Consider the following 21,039-nt stretch of genomic DNA (forward strand, 5'->3'; position numbering starts at 1 on the left):
TTTCTAAGGATATAGACCTTGAGCTTTGTCTGCAAACAAAAAAAAATCATGAATCATATTTTTTTAAAAGTTTCTAAAAATTTCTAACGCTGAACAAATTCATAGGCTAAACACAAGTAACTCGTTTAAATTATCATACTATCATTTTAAAAAATACACTAGAGTGAAGGGAGACAAAGTTCACAAATTAAAATAAATTTAAGAAACCCACTGAAAATTCAAGTTTACTAGGAAAAGTCTAAAGTCATAATATGTAACATGAAAATTTATTAAATTAACATCATGACAAATATTAAATTTATTTTTTAAACTTAGCAGATATCATATAATAATATAAACTCAACACAATAAAATAAAACATTTAACATAATAACAAAAAGTGTCTCTCATGATCATATATATTTTAGAATTAAAATAATATTGAAATAATCTCAATAAAAGATTCTTATATGATCCTAATGGAAGTACATAATGTTAGTCGTCAATAAGAAAATAAAATTGTTACTCCTTATATGCTAATGTAGCCAACTTATCTAATAACTTTACTCTTCATTCAATTTTTCAATGTACCTGTGTGAAAAGGAAAAAAATATAATTTTAATGTGTACTCACTGCTATTTTGATTTAAACATGATATATTATAAAAATTTAATTGTAAAGTTGCTATTAGAATGAGAAATAAATAGAAAAGATACTCACTCAAATTCCACAGTAAAATTGCCAATTCTTCTTTCCTAAGGATATAGACCTTGAGCTTTGTCTGCAAACAAAAAAAAATCAAGAATCATATTTTTTTTAAAGTTTCTAAAAATTTCTAACGCTAAACAAATTCATAGGCTAAACACAAGTAACTCGTTTAAATTATCATACTATATTTTTTTTAAATACACTTGAGTGAAGGGAGACAAAGTTCATAAATTAAAATAAATTTAAGAAACCCACTGAAAATTCAAGTGAGGTATAGCAGAAAGTAAAAGAGAGTTGCATATTTTCAAATTATTTAAGGAGTATGCATCTCATGATAAAACACTGAAAATTCAATAAAAATAAAAATAAAAATAAAGATAATGGGAGAGAAGTATTACGTGGGGAGATAAGGAGTTTGATTGGCTAATAACTAAAAGAGAGGTTTTGTGGGAGAAGGAAAAGGAAATGAGAGAATTACGTGTGTGTTTTTCCTACAAATTTGGAAATGAATACTCTCTTTTAATTTCTTCATTTGATTTTGGTAAATACCTTTATCTGATTTTTATTTGACATAAAATTTAAGAAAGTAATTTAATTTATTTGATTTTGACTTGACATAAAATTTAAGAAAGTAAATACGATTTTTGAATCGTGTAATCTTAAACTAAAAATATACGGAATGTGTAAAAAATAGTTTTTAATCTTCTAATTTTAAATATGTCATGTGAAAAATTAGAATTAAAGTGTTACCAAAATAAGGGAAGAGAAATCATTTAAAAATATAAACTAAAAAAGGAGTATGGAAAATAAATTAAAACAAAGGGAATTATAAATATAAAAAAAAAAGTTGGGTAGAAAATTAAGTATTTATCATAATATAAAGACACTTAGTAGTCATGCAGGGAAATGTGTTGGTTTCATTTTATTTTCACACTTTATATTTATTATATTACCCATAATTTATGGCTACAAACAATAAAATTTGTGTAGAAAGAAATAATAATTAAGACATAAAAATATTATGAGTTACAATTTGTATAAATCTTCTAGTTCTTCATTTTCAAAATCAATCCAAGCATTTTTAGTTTGATCTTGAATTTATGTTGGATTTTGATATATATTTTGATTTGAATTTGATTTCTCATAAGTACTTTGATGACCGCCTTAAACAAGTTTTCCCACAAACAAGTGAATTTGATCTTGAATGTTTTGATATTTAATTTATCCTTGTCCTTTATTTTCAAATATTTATAATATGTACACAAATGTTTGAATGCTTGCAACTTATAGGAAATTTGTAATTTTGATCCATGAGTTTAGTTTTTGAAATTCTAATGACTTTCTTAATTTTGACCTCCTATTTATAATTATAAGATGAAAAATTATCAGGTTCAAATGACATGGTGATATTTAATTATTGAAACATGTCAATTGCGGTTGTATATTTTCATTGTCATCGAATTTAATCCTATGTCATTTTGATAAGTGACATGATCTTATTTTCTCTTTTATTTGATTTGGCATACCACACCAGCTGACATGTAGCACCGAACTAGACCTTTAGAATAAGATGAAATTTTGGGTTTGGCAAAGTGATATAATCTATCATTTGTAGCCCAATTAAATGAGTTAACGCACAATATTATGGTGCACATGATACATTAGGTATCAAGTAAGAAATTTTAATACTGTGATTGCACTATTATGATATATATATATATATATGCATTTTAAGTTTTTTTAGTATTAGGTATTTATAAATATACCGAAATGTGTAGTTACATAAAAAAATTATAGTATTATATCATACAACCTAATGTTAGTACAAAATTAAATGTGTAGATGTTTAAATTTTGACTACAGATTTTTGATATTGAAACAAATACCAAAATTATTGATTAACAAAAAAGTTGCTTGTAATTTCTTTTTAACATATATTTCTACACATATAAGATTGTAAGGTGTTAATATGATATATTTTTTTGTTTTTTTTTTAAAGTAGAAGTCATAATTCTCTATAAATAAATCAAAGTTGAACCAACTATGGTTGCCAATGTTTCATGCATACTGCAAAATATCAAAATAAAAATTTAAAATTATCGAATCATATTGAATTAATTTGATATGTTGTGTAATAGTATTTTTAAAAATCAAAAATTAAATTTACCTTAATCGAAGTTTGAATTAAGAAAATTATTATTTTAAAATGTCTTGATTGAATGTCTTACGGAAAAAAAAGTTAGAACCCATGTCTGATGGATATCATACATGAGTTTTAATTTTTTCTGATAGGTAGAACTTCATGTCAATTGAGAAGGTTTAGTGTCTTAAAATATCTTAATCATTTTGTCTTATGGGCAAAAGTTAGAAATTTTCTTAAAATAATTTTTTACTTAAAAAATAATATTAAGCGGGGTTGAAAAATCAAGATCACCCATTACTGAGATCATTTTAGAGAATTTTTTTAAAAGGGAAAAATTATCATAATCAGTCCATTTTAGGGTCATTACTAAACTTGACCGTTGAAAAAAGCTAAGATAAAAAATTGATCTTTAAGAGTGAAAATGACCCAAATTAAATTTAAAAATTAATCAATCATCTTTAAGTTATAGCCATTATTATTTCAAACATAACCGATTCGAGTTGCAATTGTGACCAATTATTGAGTTAAAATCAAATTTACTCAATTATTTATAATTAAAGATATTTATGAAACAAAGGAAATATGTATTAAAATTGAGATAATCATTTAATTAATTTAATAATGAAATCCTTTTGATTTAGCAAAATAAAGTAATTATTAATAATATAATAGGGTCCTGATCATAATTAAAGCACAGTTGGCTTTAATTTGAAAATATAAAAAACATACTCGTTTAAAATACTTATTTTTTTAATAAATAAAGTAGTTTTTAAATTAATAAAATGACATTTATTAATAGTTATTTCACTATGTTTGAAATTCAAGAAACTAAGTTAAAAGAAAAAGAATTGATTAATTAATTTAAAATATCTTTGGTCAAAATAGAGTCTCTACACCAACAACCACGACAACTAGCCATCATCACCACTAACTGCTATTAAATTTTTTTGGAAAAATATATATTATTGATATAGTATTAGATTAATTTCACATTTTTTTAAATTTATTATCATTATTTTAAATAAAGATAAATTTTACATATTCATATATTAATAATAATCATAATTATTTAGTATTCAAATTTAAAACAACATCTCAATTTTGAGATGCATAATTAGATTTATACATCTAGATCTAAATACACATCTTAATATTTAGATATGTATCTAAATTCAAACATCATAATTTTATTGAAATCAAATAGTTGGGGTTCTTGAGACCTCTGAAATTAAACTTATTTTTAGTCATTATAGAAAATAGTTAGTTAAATATCCATAAAATATTTAAAACTTTTGCAAAATAGACTTACAGTCGATGTTATCTTTGTATAATTTCTCTCTGTGATATCACAATCCCACTCACATTAGATCTTATGTTAGCACTGCCACTTAAATTTACTTAAGGTATAGTTCGACGTGATCATTATATCATTCTATAGTTTTCTTTTGTTGTTACCTATAAAAAACGCTTTATAGAAATATTGCTAGTTGCTACTTACAATTGTAAATAATAAGCCTAATCAAAGATTATTATATATTTTGCTAAAAATAAAATTAGAAAATAATTAAATTATTTAGCTGCAAATTTTAATTTTTTTAAAATTTAAATATTGCATATTTTGTAACAAAACTATGTTGTCACTAAGTCACAAGTTGATTAGAGACAAGAAAATGTTTGTCACGAATTGATTATATTATTAGTGACAAAAATTTAGATAGCAATCAAATATGAAATTTTGTGGCTAAAGCTTACGACATTTGACTACGAATTTTAATTTGTCGCTATTGCAATAACATATTTTTAGGGACAAAATTTCTTCGTGTCCAAAATTATAACTCATCTAAGACAAATAATAATTTGTCACAAATTTGGTGTATTATTAGTGACAAAATAAGTTGTTGTTTATAACTTAGAATGCGTCACTAATAGTAATTAATAAATGGCGCCAAATATATGGACAAAACTTTGCTACGAAATTGTGTGTTTCGTCACTAAAAGTATTTTGCTCGTACATTTAAACACGAAATACAATTTTTGTCACAAAAAATGAATAATTAGTGACAAATTTAGTATCGTACCTAATAATTTCGTAGCTAAATATCACATTTGTTGTAGTGAAGCTCAATGTCAAGCTACTCCTTGTTGTAATACTTTTCGAAGTTGACACAAATTCCTCTTTGTTCCCTCTTACATAAAGCCATCTTGGTGATTCACAAACCAAAAAATGTACCAAAATTGATCAGGTACAAAATTGTTGGAAGACATGTCCACAAATACAACACTCTCCATGAAGACTCTTTATTCAAAACAACAATAATTGGCAATGATAGAAAACCAATAGTAAAACAAACAAAACCAATTATACCAACTTGTCCACGCCATTGATTTCCTACTAACTCTGTTGACAAAACAAGTGGACAAGTCCCAATAGTAACCCTTCCAAATCCACTCAAAAATGAGTAAATCCAAATATTTGTTGAAATTGATGTTATGATTCCGGCAACTGACATGACAAGACATGAAAAAACCAACATGTTTTTTCGTCCAAGTTTTGTGTCAACCAAAGTAGATAATACTAAACCTCCAATAAGACAACCTATGAAAAATTAAGACGCTGGTAATCCACTGAGAATTGAACTCGCACTTTGCTTCTGTAACGACCATTCATTAACGGCATGTGTATCGGTAAAGACACTAATAAATGTTTGTTGTGCATCGAAAACCCACGATAGAGATACGAGGACGGATTGTAACAATTGTGCCCATCCAAATTCACCAATGCACCTTTCTATCGTCTCATCAAGCATTTTCGATGTATTTTTTCGATTTAATAGCAATGGTTCATATGATTGATCACTCATATTTTTTTTTTGAATTTGTGTACACCTTGAGAACTTAGTTTATTATATGAAGAAAAAAACACTAGTTGCATTTTAGTTTTTATTTAATTGAGGTCCCACAAATTAGGCAAGACAATACCAGTACAATTATGATTTGCTGGTATTCAACATTTAGACAATTTCATAAATTATTAATTTGTATTCTTGAAGGATCATATCATATTGATATAATGTGTGAATGACAAGGATCTGATTGGACTTGATCCTTCAAACAGAAAAGGATAAAAAAAATATTTTTAAATTATGTAAACTTGAAGATAAATGTTTTAAATTAATAATCTGATCCAAAATCATGTTCTTATTGTTACTTTTGGGTTAAAATGTTTTTTCTTCTAAATAAATGTATTATTTCTTTTCTATTAAAACACATCTTTTTCCTAACAAAAATATTGTAATACATCACTAATTCTCATTTAGATAACAATAAATCCTTTTTTGTAATAAAATAGAAAATTAATATTCTCATTTGCTGATATATATAATTTTACGATTTTAAACTAAAAATATGTAGAATATGATAAAATATTTTTTATTTTGTTGATATTAAACATGAAAATTTAAATTTGAAAATTACCAAAAAAAAGAGACATCATACTTTTTGAAATGAACTAAAAAAATAAACAAATTAAAACGATGAAAATATTACATTGTATTAATTCATTGTTCTAAAAGAACACGTATTTGCTGTATCCATGGGAACAAGTTACATATTATATCTTTGTAATTAATCCATTCCAAGTTAAATGACAATAGTAACATGAAATTAGATGATTGTGAAAAGATTAACAAAAAATATTTGTTATAGAAACTACCTAATTAAGAAAAAATGGTCCTTAAAACATTCACACGTGTTGAAAAGACTTGAGAGACGAAATAGACCAACAAGAATTGTGATGGAGTCTTTTTATCACAAGTGTTTACTCTTAATATAGAATTTTTTAGTACGAGTTTAAATTTGATTGGACTCTAATATGAGTATTTAACATTAGTGGTGGACATAAATATAAGAGAATCGAACCAAACTAATTCGGTTCTTCAGTTTTTCTGTTCGGTGTCGGTGTTATTTTTTCACAAGTTCGGTTCCTCGGTTCAATGGAAGGTCTCAGAATTTCGGTGCACCGAAGAACCGTACTTTTATTAAAAAAAATAAAAATTAAGTAGCTACAAATGTGCAATTCAATATTTAACTTCAAATATTAATTCTCAAGAGGAACCCAAACATATTTTTATTAATGTACATTATGTAAAGGAACTCGTCTTCATCCTTGTTTTTTTTGAAAAAATAGTTGGAGACACAATGTTCTTGAAAAAGACAAATATAGTCTTATAGTTAGCATAATAAGTGTTCCTAGCGAGACACATCATTTCTTAACATAGTTTTAAATTCTAATTAAGTATCTTATACATTGATTTTGTCCTCGTTTTATTTTTCTTTCGCACCGAAAAACCAATTTAAAAACATTGAACTAAACCGAACCGAATTAGTTTTGTTGGTATATGATGCACATTTTTCTAAAACCAAAAATCGTAAAATCGAACCGAAGTTTCATAAAATCAAACTGAAGAACCGAACGCCCCCCTTATTTAACACTGAGTAGAAAACAATTTTTAAAAAAAGAAATAAACCAATAAGGATTGTGGTGGCCTTCTTGAGCAAGCGTTTTACTCTCAGCATAAAAATTTTCGATGTGGATTTAAATTTAGTTAAGCCTTAATATAAAGGGATATATAAGGGTCTGAAAAATATCACAATTTTGGCCGAAATTCCTGTTACGATACCAAACTTTATGGAGGACCTATTACCCCCTTGAACTATTTAATAGTGTATTTTTTACCCCCTGAACTATTTAATAGTGTATTTTAAAGATATATATGTGCCCACGTGGACACATTACTATTTATAATTTTGCATTATTTTTTATGTCCACGTGAGCAAATATATCTGTTTAAAATACGGTATTAAATAGTCGGGGGTAATAGGTCCTCATTAAAGTTTGGTACCATAACAACAATTTCGACCAAAGTTAGGATATTTTTCAGACCCTTATCCCTAATATAAATATCAAACACTTAATAAGGAAAAAAACTTTAAGAAATAAAGAAAAGGAATACATCATGAGCCAACTAATACTACATATATTATTATTTTTAATATACTCTATCAAACGATCCCGAGAAAAAGATAAAATAGATAGGATGCTAGCAAATAAGTTGTCGTAAAATGTTGAATCCGCCCCTATTTTTCTCGCGTACCATAGTTTTGATGAAAAATAAAACTAACAAATAAATAGAATATTCTGGTTCGGGTACTGTGAATTTGAAAAAGGATTCGAGTTATTGCAGTAAAAAGGAAACGGAGAAGATGATGAAGGATAAGAAGAACAAGTATTACTATATTCCGGATAATTTTCAAATCAGTTGATCAGGTTTTGGTTCTTACTCTTTCTTTTATGCTATGCGAATCGAGTCGTGGAAGTAGTTACTAATGAGCTTTGTATTTGACTAGATATCGAGTTTGAAAACATAAATAATATTTTGGCTTATCTTAAATGTCTTCTATCTCTTTCTATACCTATCAGAGCATGTTATTTAGCCTAAAATGAACATTTTAAAGTTTACAAGAGGAATAAGGCACAAGTAATCTTGACTATGACCGAAATTTCAGAGACACACCCCGAACTCATTTTTTTGACAAAAACATCTCTCGCGCGCCTCAACTATGTGGAGACATGAAGTGTGTTATGTAAGTCAAAAGGGGTACAAAATTACAAAAAAAAATGAGTTCGGAGAGTTAATAAGACCTTAGTTTAGTTAAGATATGTCTTTGAGATTTCTGTCATAGTCTAAGATACTTGTGCCTTATCTTTATAAACTCATACTATTTGATAGTTTATAAGACACTCTTATGTCTATTAATACAAGTTAAAAAGCTTGATGGAAAAAGTGCTAATGTACCATGCACATGATTATATCTTTATAAACCTATAGTGTATGGAGATTTTTATGCAGTGTATTGCTTGATGTAAACTACGATAGTCAAATCTATGGTTAAGGATGAAACTAAGCATTAGTTCTGGTTCTAATTATTTAGACAGGTAAAAAGAGCAAGAGTAGAGGTATTAGGAGATCTCACATAGAATTTATGTGTACTTCATTTTTCAAGATGAACATTTCGTATCCGGTTATACACTTAAAATAGCAACTTAAATGACCGGTGTATGTAAATATACGTGTATATTTTTCTCGAATTTAACTTTGTTTATGTCGATAATGTAAAGAATTTTTACATTATCACGTTATTTTTACTTATTGTAGTAAGTAACATACCTTAATTTTAAAATTATAAATTCTACGTTTGTTGGAATGTTATTTATAGATATATCTATTTTGTTCATTGTTAATATATACTCCATTACTTGTTACTTTATTTTTTTCATAATACAAGAAAATTATATTCACCATAGTAAAAAGATAAGTTGACAAAGGATGAAAATTTTCGTCCTAATTGTAAAGAAAAGAGAGAAGTTCTACCAAGTTATTTAAAAATCGAAAATAAAATCAACATATGTTCGAGTAAAGAAAAGAGAGAAATTCTACTGAGTTATTTAAAAATTGATAACAAAATCAACATATGTTCGAGTAAAGAAAAGAGAGAAATTCTACTAAGTTATAACAAAATCGACGTTCGAAAAGTGAAAAGAGAGAAATTCTACTAAGTTATTTAAAAATCAATAAAAATCGACATATCTTCAAAAAGTTTAAATCGCCATCTGTGGGGATCAAAAACCCACGACCACGCGGTTAAAAGCCACACGCTCTACCACTGAGCTAAAACGGCTTCATTGATTATTGTATTCTTAATTTATATTATAAAATACTGTTATTAACGAGTTTTAGATAAGATAGTTGTATTAGAGATCTAAATATTTTCCATATTTGCAATTTGATTGCATATTCCATTTAATTGTACAAAATTAATTTGCCTTATTTTTTGAATAAAAATTATATTTTCTTGATTGTGTTTAACTTAAGCATGGAATTTATAAACGAAAGCAAGATTGACATTTGATATACACATAAAGTATACTTAAAATTTATGATTGATCTTAAATATATTTCATTACTGGTAAAATTAAAATTAAAAAATTATAAACTTTTCAATTTTAAAAAGTTGTCCCTTTTCTTTTCTTTTCTCGGAACAGATAAAAAGTGACACGTAAAATAAAAATTATTTTATTAATTTTAAAAAGGCGTCAGTCCGATACACTAAGGTCCGTGAACACTACTTTGGGAAGGTGTTAGACCACAAAAAATTGCTTTATTAATTCTAATTGTAGTAAAACATTAGTCCACCTTCCAAAACCAGCAAAGCTCCTCTACAAACAAAGCAACAATCTTGCCATTTTCTAATCACATGCTGTAAGTTTTTATTATTGAAAAATGTCAACAACAAAAAATAAATTCAGTGTGATTTTATAAGGGGAGTTTGGGGTTGAATGGGATGTATGAGGACTTAACCTCTATCTTTGCGACATAGAGAGACTGAATCTGATAGACCTTAGACATAAAATTTATTAAAATAATTGTCAACAACAAGAACAAACTCAATGTTATTCCATAAGTGGAGTCTGGGGTTGAGCGAGGTGTACATAGACTTCCTCTACCTCTGTAGAAGAGAGACCGAATCTGATAGACCTTCAACTCAAAATTTTATTGAAAAATTAACAATAACAAGAACAAACTCAGTGTGATTACATAAGTGTAGTCTGGAGTGAGTCAGGTGTACGCAAACTTAGCTTCTATCTTTATTGATCAGAGAGACTGAATTTGATAGACCTTCAACTCATAATTTTATTAAAAAATTGTCAACAACAAGAACAAACTCAGTGTAATTCCACGAGTGGCGTCTGGAGTGAGTGAGATGTACGCATACTTAACCTCTACCTTTGTGGGACAGAAAAACTGAATCTGACAAACCCTCGATCCAAAATTTTATTGAAAAATGTCAACAATTAACAAGAACAAACTCAGTATGATTCCATAAGTGAAGTCTGATGTGAATGAGATGTACACAAACCTTTTGTAGAATAAAGAGATTGAATCTGATAGATCCTCGACTCAAAATTTTATTGAAAAAAATGTCATACTTTTACAACATTGATTAACAAACAAATACACTTTCCTTGTACTCCTCTTCATCCATAGTATCACTCAATGTCCTTCCTTTAGTTTCTGGCAAACACAACACAAACAATCCACAAATTGCTATACAAATCCCAAAACTCCATAAGAAAACCATCTATTTGTCCTCCCAAAAGCTACTAACATTGGACTAATTGCACCACCAAGTACCAATGCTTGTCTCACCATTGACACTGCTGAATTTCTAACACAAGTTGGAAACAATTCCACAGTGTAAATTAACAAAACATTAGAACAAGTACATGCAGTAAAAAAATGAAAAAAAGTTCAAACCCCATTTGTAACACTTTAAAATCATCATTTTGTACTATTACACAACCTATACTACATATTCCACTTAACATAGCAAAATACTAATATTGATTTTTTCCTTAGTTAATTTTCCAATTAAGAAAAAATGTTACTATTGATGCTGGTAATTCTGATAGTGCATTAAGTGTAACACTTAGGTATAGATTAAACGGTAAATTTCCAACACCTAATGGCATCCCATAATATACCATTCTTATACCAAAACCAACCAACATAACCGATATAAGCCGTCTGAAATCCCATTTTTTTTCGATCAACATCTTGATAGCTGAGTAGAGATTGATTGTTGATGACTCGTTTGAGTTCTGTATTAGAAAATAAGATAAGTTACTTGCTACAACAGGTAAAAGTTTCATACAATGACGATATATTTAACTTCCTCAAATATATAGTTTAAGCACAAAAAAGAAAATAGAGAGGGGTTTGAACACATTAATGAAGTACTCCCTTCATTCATTTCAATTTGTTTATATTAATTAGTTTGACTCCTCCACAAAGTTTTAAGAAAAGTGCAAAGGATAAAAAATACACCTGAAGTATCTTAGTTATTCAAGTTTCATACTTGAACTATCACCAATTATTTATTGAAACACACTTCAACTATTAGTTGTTCCCTTTTTCTATTCCAGAACGATGGTGATATTTCAAGTAGAAAAACGGAACAACCGATAGTTCATGATGTGTGTTTTGATAAATATTTGATAGTAATTAAGATAGAATATTGGACGTAAAGAGTACGTGACATTCTTTATTAAAAGGACTTAAAAAGGAAAGTAAAATAAACAAACTGAAACAGATATAGGGAGTAATAACTTACATTATCATGTTCTTGATCTTCAAATTCAAAAAAGGAGCCAAAGAAGCTCAATGTCAATCTACTCCTTGTTGTAATACTTTTCAAAGTTGACACAAATTCCTCTTTGTTCCCTCTTACATAAAGCCATCTTGGTGATTCACAAACCAAAAAATGTACCAAAATTGATCAGTACAAAATTGTTGGAAAACATGTCCACAAATACAACACTCTCCATGAAGACTCTTTATTCAAAAAAGCAATAATTGGTAATGATGGAAAACCAATAATAAAACAAACAAAACCAATTATACCAACTTGTCCACGCCATTGATTTCCTACTAACTTTGTTGACAAAACAAGTGCACAAGTCCCAATAGTAGCCCTTCCAAATCCACTCAAAAACCTCAAAAAGTAAATCCAAATATTTGTTGAAATTTATGTTATGGTTTTGGCAACTGACATGACAAGACATGAAAAAATCAACATGTTTTTCGTCCAAGTTTTGTGTCAGCCAAAGTGGATAATTGATGTGCCGCAAAATGGTGGCACATTTGATGCTTGAAAACTAAGAATTAATACTAGAATCGAGTGCATTTATGTGGATATAATATGTTTGGATGTGTTGTACATGTGAGACAGATGAAAAGTAAAAAAAAGGAAGAAATGAAGAAAAAGTCAAAAGGAACCAAGTGACGACCACAAACGACTTCACGGACCGTGGTCATCACCACAGTCCGTGGTCGTACTCGTTAAGTTGAACCAGTGAAGAGGTTAAAAGAAGTTGCTAAGTGATGAGGACCAAGTTAGAATCACGGGCACCTTTAGGGGCAGTGAAGATCGAGACGGACCGTGGTTGCTTCCGTGGTGCACTTGCCAGTGGATAGCCTTGAAGACCCAAATTTTGGGAAAGTTAAGTAAAGACCACGGACGCCTTCACGGGCCGTGGTCCCTTTGACGGTCCGTGGTCTCGTCCGTGGTGCACTTTCCAGTGGATGGTCTTGAAGACCCAAATTTTGGGAAATTTAAGTAAAGACCACGAACGCCTTCACGGGCCGTGGTCCTTGTGACGATCCATGGTCTCGTCCGTGATGCAAGTTCCAGTGATCGAGTTTGAAGAGCAACTTTTGGGGAGTGTCTAAGGGAAGACCACAGAGGGATTCACGGTCTGTGAAGCCCTCTACGGGCCGTAAAAGTGGGCGTGAAGGGTTCAAAATTTCAGTCCTATTTCGATTAGCACTTTGTTTTAAAACAATTATTTTGAATTTATTAGGTCATTTTTATGTCATTATAATCTATCTTACGTTGGACGACGAACTACTCTCTATTATTTTTAGACTTTGATTTTCGATTTTGGATATTAATCCGAGTTTGAAGTTTGGATTCGGATTATCAAATTATCAAAGTGATTATTGATTTGCTGATTCTTCTCGTAAGTACTTTTTAACATGTTTTTCGTTATTTATTGTTGATTGTTTACGTGAAAATATGAGGGGCTAAATTCCACAATTGGAGTTGTTGGATCCATGACGTAGTTTTAACCGTAATTTTGTAAAACGAGTGAAATGCATTCAGTGGTTACAATTTGTAGTTTTAGCTTTCGTGATTCTTGCAATCTGATGAGTGCACGCATTAGATTGAGCATGTATCTGGTATTTGTTCGAGAGAAAACTACAAGTTAGGAAAAAGCTGAACTAATCTAACGAATTGGAGTTAAAGTTTGAGTTCGAGAGAAAAGAACTTTAACATCAACTCATTGTAAGTGAGGGTCAATGTTAGTAACACTCTAGGTCCGAGAGGACGTGAGTGGAAGTTGTCTACTTAGATTGAGAAGTGTCAGATGAAAATTAATTAGCAATAATTGTGTAAACATTGAATTGCCTGAAACTCAAATACAGAAGAACACTAGAACTAACGTTATGGTGAACACAATCCTGGTTTCTCTTAATCAACTGAATCAATTTTATACCGTAATAGTCTGTTAGTCGTTAATCTGGACTTTGATTGCAAGTTTTAGTACTTATAACATCTCAACCAAACCCAATTTACTTTTCGTAATTGTCTGTTTAGGAAATAATAATAACATTCGAATAAGCGCGACAGTGAAACCTTATCTGTAAAGAAATTCTCTGTGGGCTCGACCTCAACTCTAGTTGAGTTCTATAAATTGACATCGACCGTTTACACTTCTTATTTGATGTGTAAGTTTGGACGTATCAAATTTTGGCACCGCTACCGAGGAATTTCAATTCAGAAGTATTTTACTAGCTTTTCTTCGATTTGTAGTTATATTTCCTAATTTTACGTTTTGTTCTGTATTTGTGTCTCTTTCAGGTGAGTTCTATTGTGTATGTCAAGTACCAGGAGTAAATGAGCTCCATTGATCCCTTACAACTCAGAACTCTAAAAGACTCTTCGAAAAATGGTGAATGCACAAGAACTTGAGGCACAAAGACAAATGTGGGGACTAGAAGCTGAAGCCGCTGCAAGAGGTGTTCAGCAGAACGGCGGGAACAACCAACTTAGGGTGGTAGATGAAAATAGAGAAGTGGATGGATTGATCCTTCCCCATCACCAACCAATAGCTCCATGGGGTAGAGCTCAGCATCTAGCGCACATGATGTATGATGAGGATGATGCAGATTTAGATGGAGTTGGAGCCACTAGAGCAATAGTGTTACCTGCACTACCTCTAGGTGTTAAGTTCACAATCACCAGCACTATGATTCAATTGTTGTACCTGAAAGGTATGTTCAGGGGTACATCTGGTGATGATGCGAACCAACACCTAATGAATTTTGTGTCAATCTGTAAGTCACAAGAGATTCCTGGAGTCAACTAAACAGCAATGAGATTGAGGCTGTTTTCACTGTCTCTTACTGGAGAGGCAACTAACTAGTTGAATGAGACGCCAGATGACTCCATCAAAACTTGGACTGAGCTGAAAAAAGCTTTCCTGGAACGATTCTTTCCAGAATCAAAATAGTTGCAGATGAAGGATGAAATAAGTACACACAAACAGATACCAGGAGAAGCAATGCATGACATTGGTGAAGATTCAGCCAAAAGCTGAAGAAATGCCCAATCGTGATCTAACTGAGAGGCATCTGAAACAAGCTTTTTATAGATCTCTAAACTATGTCACTAAACCTATTGTTGATGTAGTTTGTGGAGGATCATTTATGAGGAAGCCATTCTGTTGGATGAGGTATCAAAGAATAACAGGGAATGGTACACTAAAGATACAGAGGTAGGAGAGCTTGGGTACACATTTGAGCTTTCAGCTGAACAGAGGAAAAGAGAAGAAGAAAGGGACCAAGACATGGCACATATGAGGACACAAATAGATCTACTCACAAAGCACATTGTAGCCAAGTCTGAAAAGGTGAATGTTATGGGACAGCAAAATAGGTATGAGGATCAGGATATTGACCTTGATGAGGAAGCTAACTACTTGAGGAACCAAGGAGGTTTTCGGAATTATAACTCTGGAAATCAGGGTTACAATTCTGGAAATGTAGGTCGGAACTATGCTAGGGATGGTCAATATGATAAGCCAGTATATAGAGAGCAGGGAAACTGGATAAACAAAGATGGGTACACGAATGATCGCAGTAGTGTTTATGTGCCCCCAGATAATAGAGACCGGGCAAATGGTAGCTCCAGTGGGTCTAAGCTGGAAGACATGATGGCTAAAGTACTCCAGAAAGTTAAATCAACTGATGCAAAGGTAAAAGAGATGAGAGGTGATTTCTCAAGCATGAGTCAATTGGTGGACTCTCACACCACCTCCATCAAGCAGATTGAACAGCAGTTAGGGCAACTCTCAGCCTCATTAAACCAAAGGAAGAATGGGTTACTACCAAGTGATACCATCCAAATACTAAGAAGGACGGGCAACGCATAGCCATCGGCACCAAGAGTGGTAAAGTTCTTACTGACCCTATTCTTGTAGGTACTAAACATGAATAGGTATTAGAGAAAACTGGCAGAGAATATGATGAAGTTGAACATGTAGATGACTTGGAGGATCCTCAGCCTAAAGCACAGCCTACGAGAGGAAAAGCGAAAAAGGTTTAGGAAAACATGCCTTTACAGCAGATTCCTAGACCACCTCCTCATTTCCCTCAAAGGCTCAAAACGAAAGCTGAAGATGGGAAGTTTACAAAATTCATCACCATGTTGAAGCAGCTTTCAGTAAACATACCACTTGTGGAATCCCTGGAACAGATGCTAGGATATGCCAAGTTCATGAAGGACTAAGTTACAAAGAAAAGAGATGTAAGTCTTGATTTTACTGATGATGTTCATCATTGCAGCACCATTGCTACCAGATCTCTGGTTAAGAAGACGTAAGATCCAGGTGCATTCACTATCCCATGCACCACTGGGTCAATCAAGTTTGCAAAAGCTTTGTGTGATCTAGGAGCCAGCATCAACTTGATGCCATTAGCCATTTACAAGAAACTGGGATTGGGAGTTCCAAAACCCACAGCAATGAGGTTGATGATGGTTGATAGGTCAGTTAAGCGACCTGTGGGAGTCCTATGTGATGTACTTGTAAAGGTGGACACTTTCATCTTTCCGGCTGATTTCGTGATCTTGGATTGCGAAGTGGACTTTGAGGTTCCCATCATTTTGGGAAGACCATTTTTGGCCACTGGAAGGGCCTTGGTAGATATTGAGAGAGGAGAGCTGAAGTTCAGACTCAACAAAGATGAGGTAAAGTTCAATATATGCAAATCAATGAAGCAGTCACATGATATGAATGTAGTATATGCAATAGAGGTGGTTAATGAAGAAGGAATGAGAGTACCCATCGAAGAGAGGATGGTTGTTGAAACCTTAGCTGCAGTGCTGATGAACTTTGATGCTAATTTCCGGTCGGACTATGTAGAGACCGTGAATGCCTTGTAGGGTATGGGAGCACACTCGTATGCCCCAAAAAAATTGGACCTTGACTTAAAAAATAGGGCAAGCCCTCCAGCAAAACCATCCATTGAGGAGCCACCGGTGCTGAAACTGAAACAGTTACCTAGTCACCTAAGGTATGTATTTTTAGGAACTAACAACACTTTACCTGTGATTTTGGCTGCAGATTTAAATGATGAACAGGTTCAGGAGGTGATCAAGGTGTTGAGAAGGTACAAAAGGGCCATAGGGTGGACCATTGTTAATATCATCGGAATACCTCCAGCATATGCACGCATAAGATCCAGCTAGATGAGGATTGCAGCCCAAGCATTGAACACCAGCGAAGGTTAAACCCACATATGCAAGAAGTGGTCAAGAGAGAGATCATCAAGTGGTTAGATGTTGGGTGGTCTATCCCATTTCTGATAGTCACTGGGTCAGTCCAGTGCAATGTGTGCCCAAAAAGGGCGGTATGACTGTGGTGGCAAATGCCAAGAATGAGTTAGTTCCGCAGAGACCAGTCACTGGATGGCGAGTGTGTATGGACTACAAGAAGCTAAACAAGTGGACTTTGAGGGATCACTTCCCAATGCCTTTCATGGACCAGATACGGAAGGACACTAGAACTAACGTTATGGTGAACACAATCCTGGTTTCTCTTAATCAACTGAATCAATTTTATACCGTAATAGTCTGTTAGTCATTACTCTGGACTTTGACTGCAAGGCTTAGTACTTATAACATCTCAACCAAACCCAATTTACTTTTCGTAATTGTCTATTTAGGAAATAATAATAACATTCGAATAAATGCGACAGTGAAACCTTATCTGTAAAGAAATTCTCTGTGGGATCGACCTCAACTCTAGTTGAGTTTTGTAAATTGGCATCGACCGTTTACACTTATTATTTGAAGTGTAAGTTTGGACGTATCAATAATACTAAACCTCCAATAAGACAACCTATGAAAAACGAAGACGTTGGTAATCCACTGAGAACTGAACTCACACCTTGCTTCTGTAACGACGATTCATTAACGGCATGTGTGTTGGTAAAGACACTAATAAATGTTTGTTGTGCATCGAAAACCCACGATAGAGATACGAGGACGGATTGTAACAATTGTGCCCATCCAAATTCACCAATGCACCTTTCTATCGTCTCATCGAGCGTTTTCGATGTATTTTTTCAATTTAATAACAATGGTTCATATGATTGGTCACTCATTTTTATTTTTATTTTGAATTTGTGTATACAAATTAAAAGTGTGTGGATTTTGAGCACCTTGAGAACTTGGTTTATATATTAAGAAAAAAACACTAGTTGCATTTTAGTTTTTATTTAATTGAGGTCCCACAAATTAGGCAAGACAATACCAGTACAATTATGATTTGCTGGTATTCAACATTTAGATAATTTCATAAATTATTAATTTGTATTGTTGAAGGATCATATCATATTGATATCATGTGTGAATGACAAGGATCTGATTGGACTTAATCCTTCACACAGAAAAGGATAAAAAAAAAATATTTTTAAATAATGTAAAATTGAATATAAATATTTTAAATTAATAATTTGATCCAAAAATCATGTTCTTATTGTTACTTTTGGATTAAAATGCCTTTTTCTTAAATAAACATATTTTTTATTCTTTTAAAACATATCGTTTTCCTAATAAAAATATTGTAATAAATCACTAATTCTAATTTAGATAATGATAAATTCGTAATAAAATAGAAAATTAATGTTTTTATTTTTTAATATTTTCCTGATTGAATAAGGATAATCATTTTCTTATATTTATAATCTTGTAGTTTTAAACTAAAGATTATATGTAGAATGTGCCAAAATATTTTTTAATTTATTGGTCTTAAACATGAAAAATAGAATTAAAAAATTATCAAACAAAAGAGACATCATACTTTTTGAAATGAACTAAAAAAATAAATAAATTAAAACGAATGAAAGATTACATTGTATTAATATATTGTTCTAAAAGAACACGTATTTGCTGTATCCATGGGAACAAGTTACATATTATATCTTTGTAATTAATCCATTCCTAGTTAAATGACAAAATTACATGAAATTAGATGATTGTGAAAAGATTAATAAAAAAATTATTTGAATAGAAAAAATCTAATTAAGAAAAAAAAAAGGGCCTTTAAACATTTTCATGTGTTGAAAAGACTTAAAAGACGAAATAGACCAATTAACAAGAATTGTGACGGGGTCTTTTTTTTACAAGCGTTTATTTTTAATATAGAATTTTTCAGTATGATTTCAAATTTAATTTGACTCTAATATGAATATTAAACACTGAGTAAAAAAATATTTTTTAAAAAGAAATAAAACATTAAAGATTGTGGTGGCCTTCTATAGTATGCGTTTTACTCTCAACAAGTAAAACGTAGGATTTTTTAACATAAATTTAAATTTTATTAAACCCTAATATAAATATTGATCATCAAATAATAAGGATTTAAAATAAATAAGGGAAAGGAATAATTAGAAATGTTTGGTACGAGTTATGTGAATGTATAGTAAATATTAGTTTGTATTTGTTGTGCTATATATTTGAAAAATATTCTAAACTTATATTTAAATTCCATTGATTTTAAATCCTAAATATTTATTGCTGGAGGAATTTTATATGATTATATCTCATGGTGCCAAATGATTTAAACAATCAGTGGCTATTGATTGACGCACAATTGGCGCCGTACGTAACATTTTCGAGATGAATTCAGAATTTAAAATTTGATGATTTTTTTAATAATATATTCAAATTAATATGTTTTATATTTTATTTTTATTTTAGTTTGTTTAATAAAATAATCTTTTATTTCTAATTTGACAGCTATTTAACCTAATATTTCATATGACGTTTAAGATTATAATGAAATTAAATGACATTTTAATACATTATACATATTAATAGTTATAAACCATAATATTTAAAAGTATTCTTTTTTTTATTAAAGTCCATGCTCAATTAAAATTGTGTGTTTGGCCAGATTTTCTCAATCTACTTAGTTATGAAGAGTTGCGGTTTATATTTAGGTAATTAATCTGAAAAATATATTTATTAATATAAAAACATTATTTTGTATTAGGCTAATATTTCGAAAGTATTTTCGGAAAACTTTTTTACTTGTTTTACCTTCTGTAAAAATAATTAAATTAATATTACATACATTATTTTTTCTGTCTACTAAACTATCCAAGAAAAAGATAAAATAGGTAGGATGCTAGCAATTAATTTTTCGTAACATGTTGAATCCGCCCTATTTTTCTCACGTACCATAGTTTTGATGAAAAATAAAACTAACAAATAAATAGATTATAATTAATTAAGCTAGTGGGTACACTAGGATTGAGTTGGCATATTTGGCGTTTTTATTTGGGATAAAAATAAGTCAATTTAGACCGCAAGTGCACACCAATTATATTCCACACGTTTGTATTATATTAGTTAATTACTGTCTTAATTTAAGTGATGTTAATTGATTTGATATGAATTATTTACGATTTATAGTGTTTAGGTGATTGTATCTTGTCGTTGTTGTTACAGTTTTTTTGTCTATATATATTTTAGTTATTTTTATCATCTTAATTTAAGTGATGTTATTTGATTTGATACGAATCATTTATGGTTTATTGTGTTTATGTGATCATAAAAATGAAACTATTAGGCTTGTGAATATGTATCTTGTAATTTGATATTCTTTTCAATAACTACAATATATTCGGTAAAATTTCGCATGTGGGGTGTGTTAGGTATGAAGGAAAACATTTTTCGGAAAATGTTTTCCAATTTTCTCATGTTTGGTTGGATTAAATGCTTTCCAAATCAACTCATTTTCCTCAAATTTAAGAAAAATGACTTCCCTTCAAAATTAAGAAAACATTTTCCAAAACTCTCATCCAACTTTAAATTACAATTTTTTTTATTGAAAAAATCAATTTATTTTGTCCCTACCCTCAAATCAGCCCCCCCTCCAAAATAAATAAATAAATTTAAAGCTTGTTATTTTTTAAAAAAAATAACGTTACCCCACCCTCACCCTTACCCCCCAACCCCCT

The 21,039-nt window shown here is 30.5% G+C and overlaps 1 protein-coding gene and 1 pseudogene across 2 annotated transcripts in view; one reads left to right on the forward strand and one right to left on the reverse strand.

Annotated features, from left to right (window-relative positions):
• Nucleotides 1–21,039, forward strand: part of LOC102578626 (E3 ubiquitin-protein ligase RGLG2) — a 41,227-nt gene that overhangs the window by 12,546 nt on the left and 7,642 nt on the right. The gene's annotated exons all lie outside the window — the stretch shown is intronic.
• Nucleotides 10,892–18,177, reverse strand: LOC102585471 (organic cation/carnitine transporter 3-like; annotated as a pseudogene).

The sequence above is a fragment of the Solanum tuberosum genome, unplaced genomic scaffold, assembly GCF_000226075.1.
Source record: "Solanum tuberosum cultivar DM 1-3 516 R44 unplaced genomic scaffold, SolTub_3.0 scf00512, whole genome shotgun sequence".
NCBI lineage: Eukaryota > Viridiplantae > Streptophyta > Magnoliopsida > Solanales > Solanaceae > Solanum > Solanum tuberosum.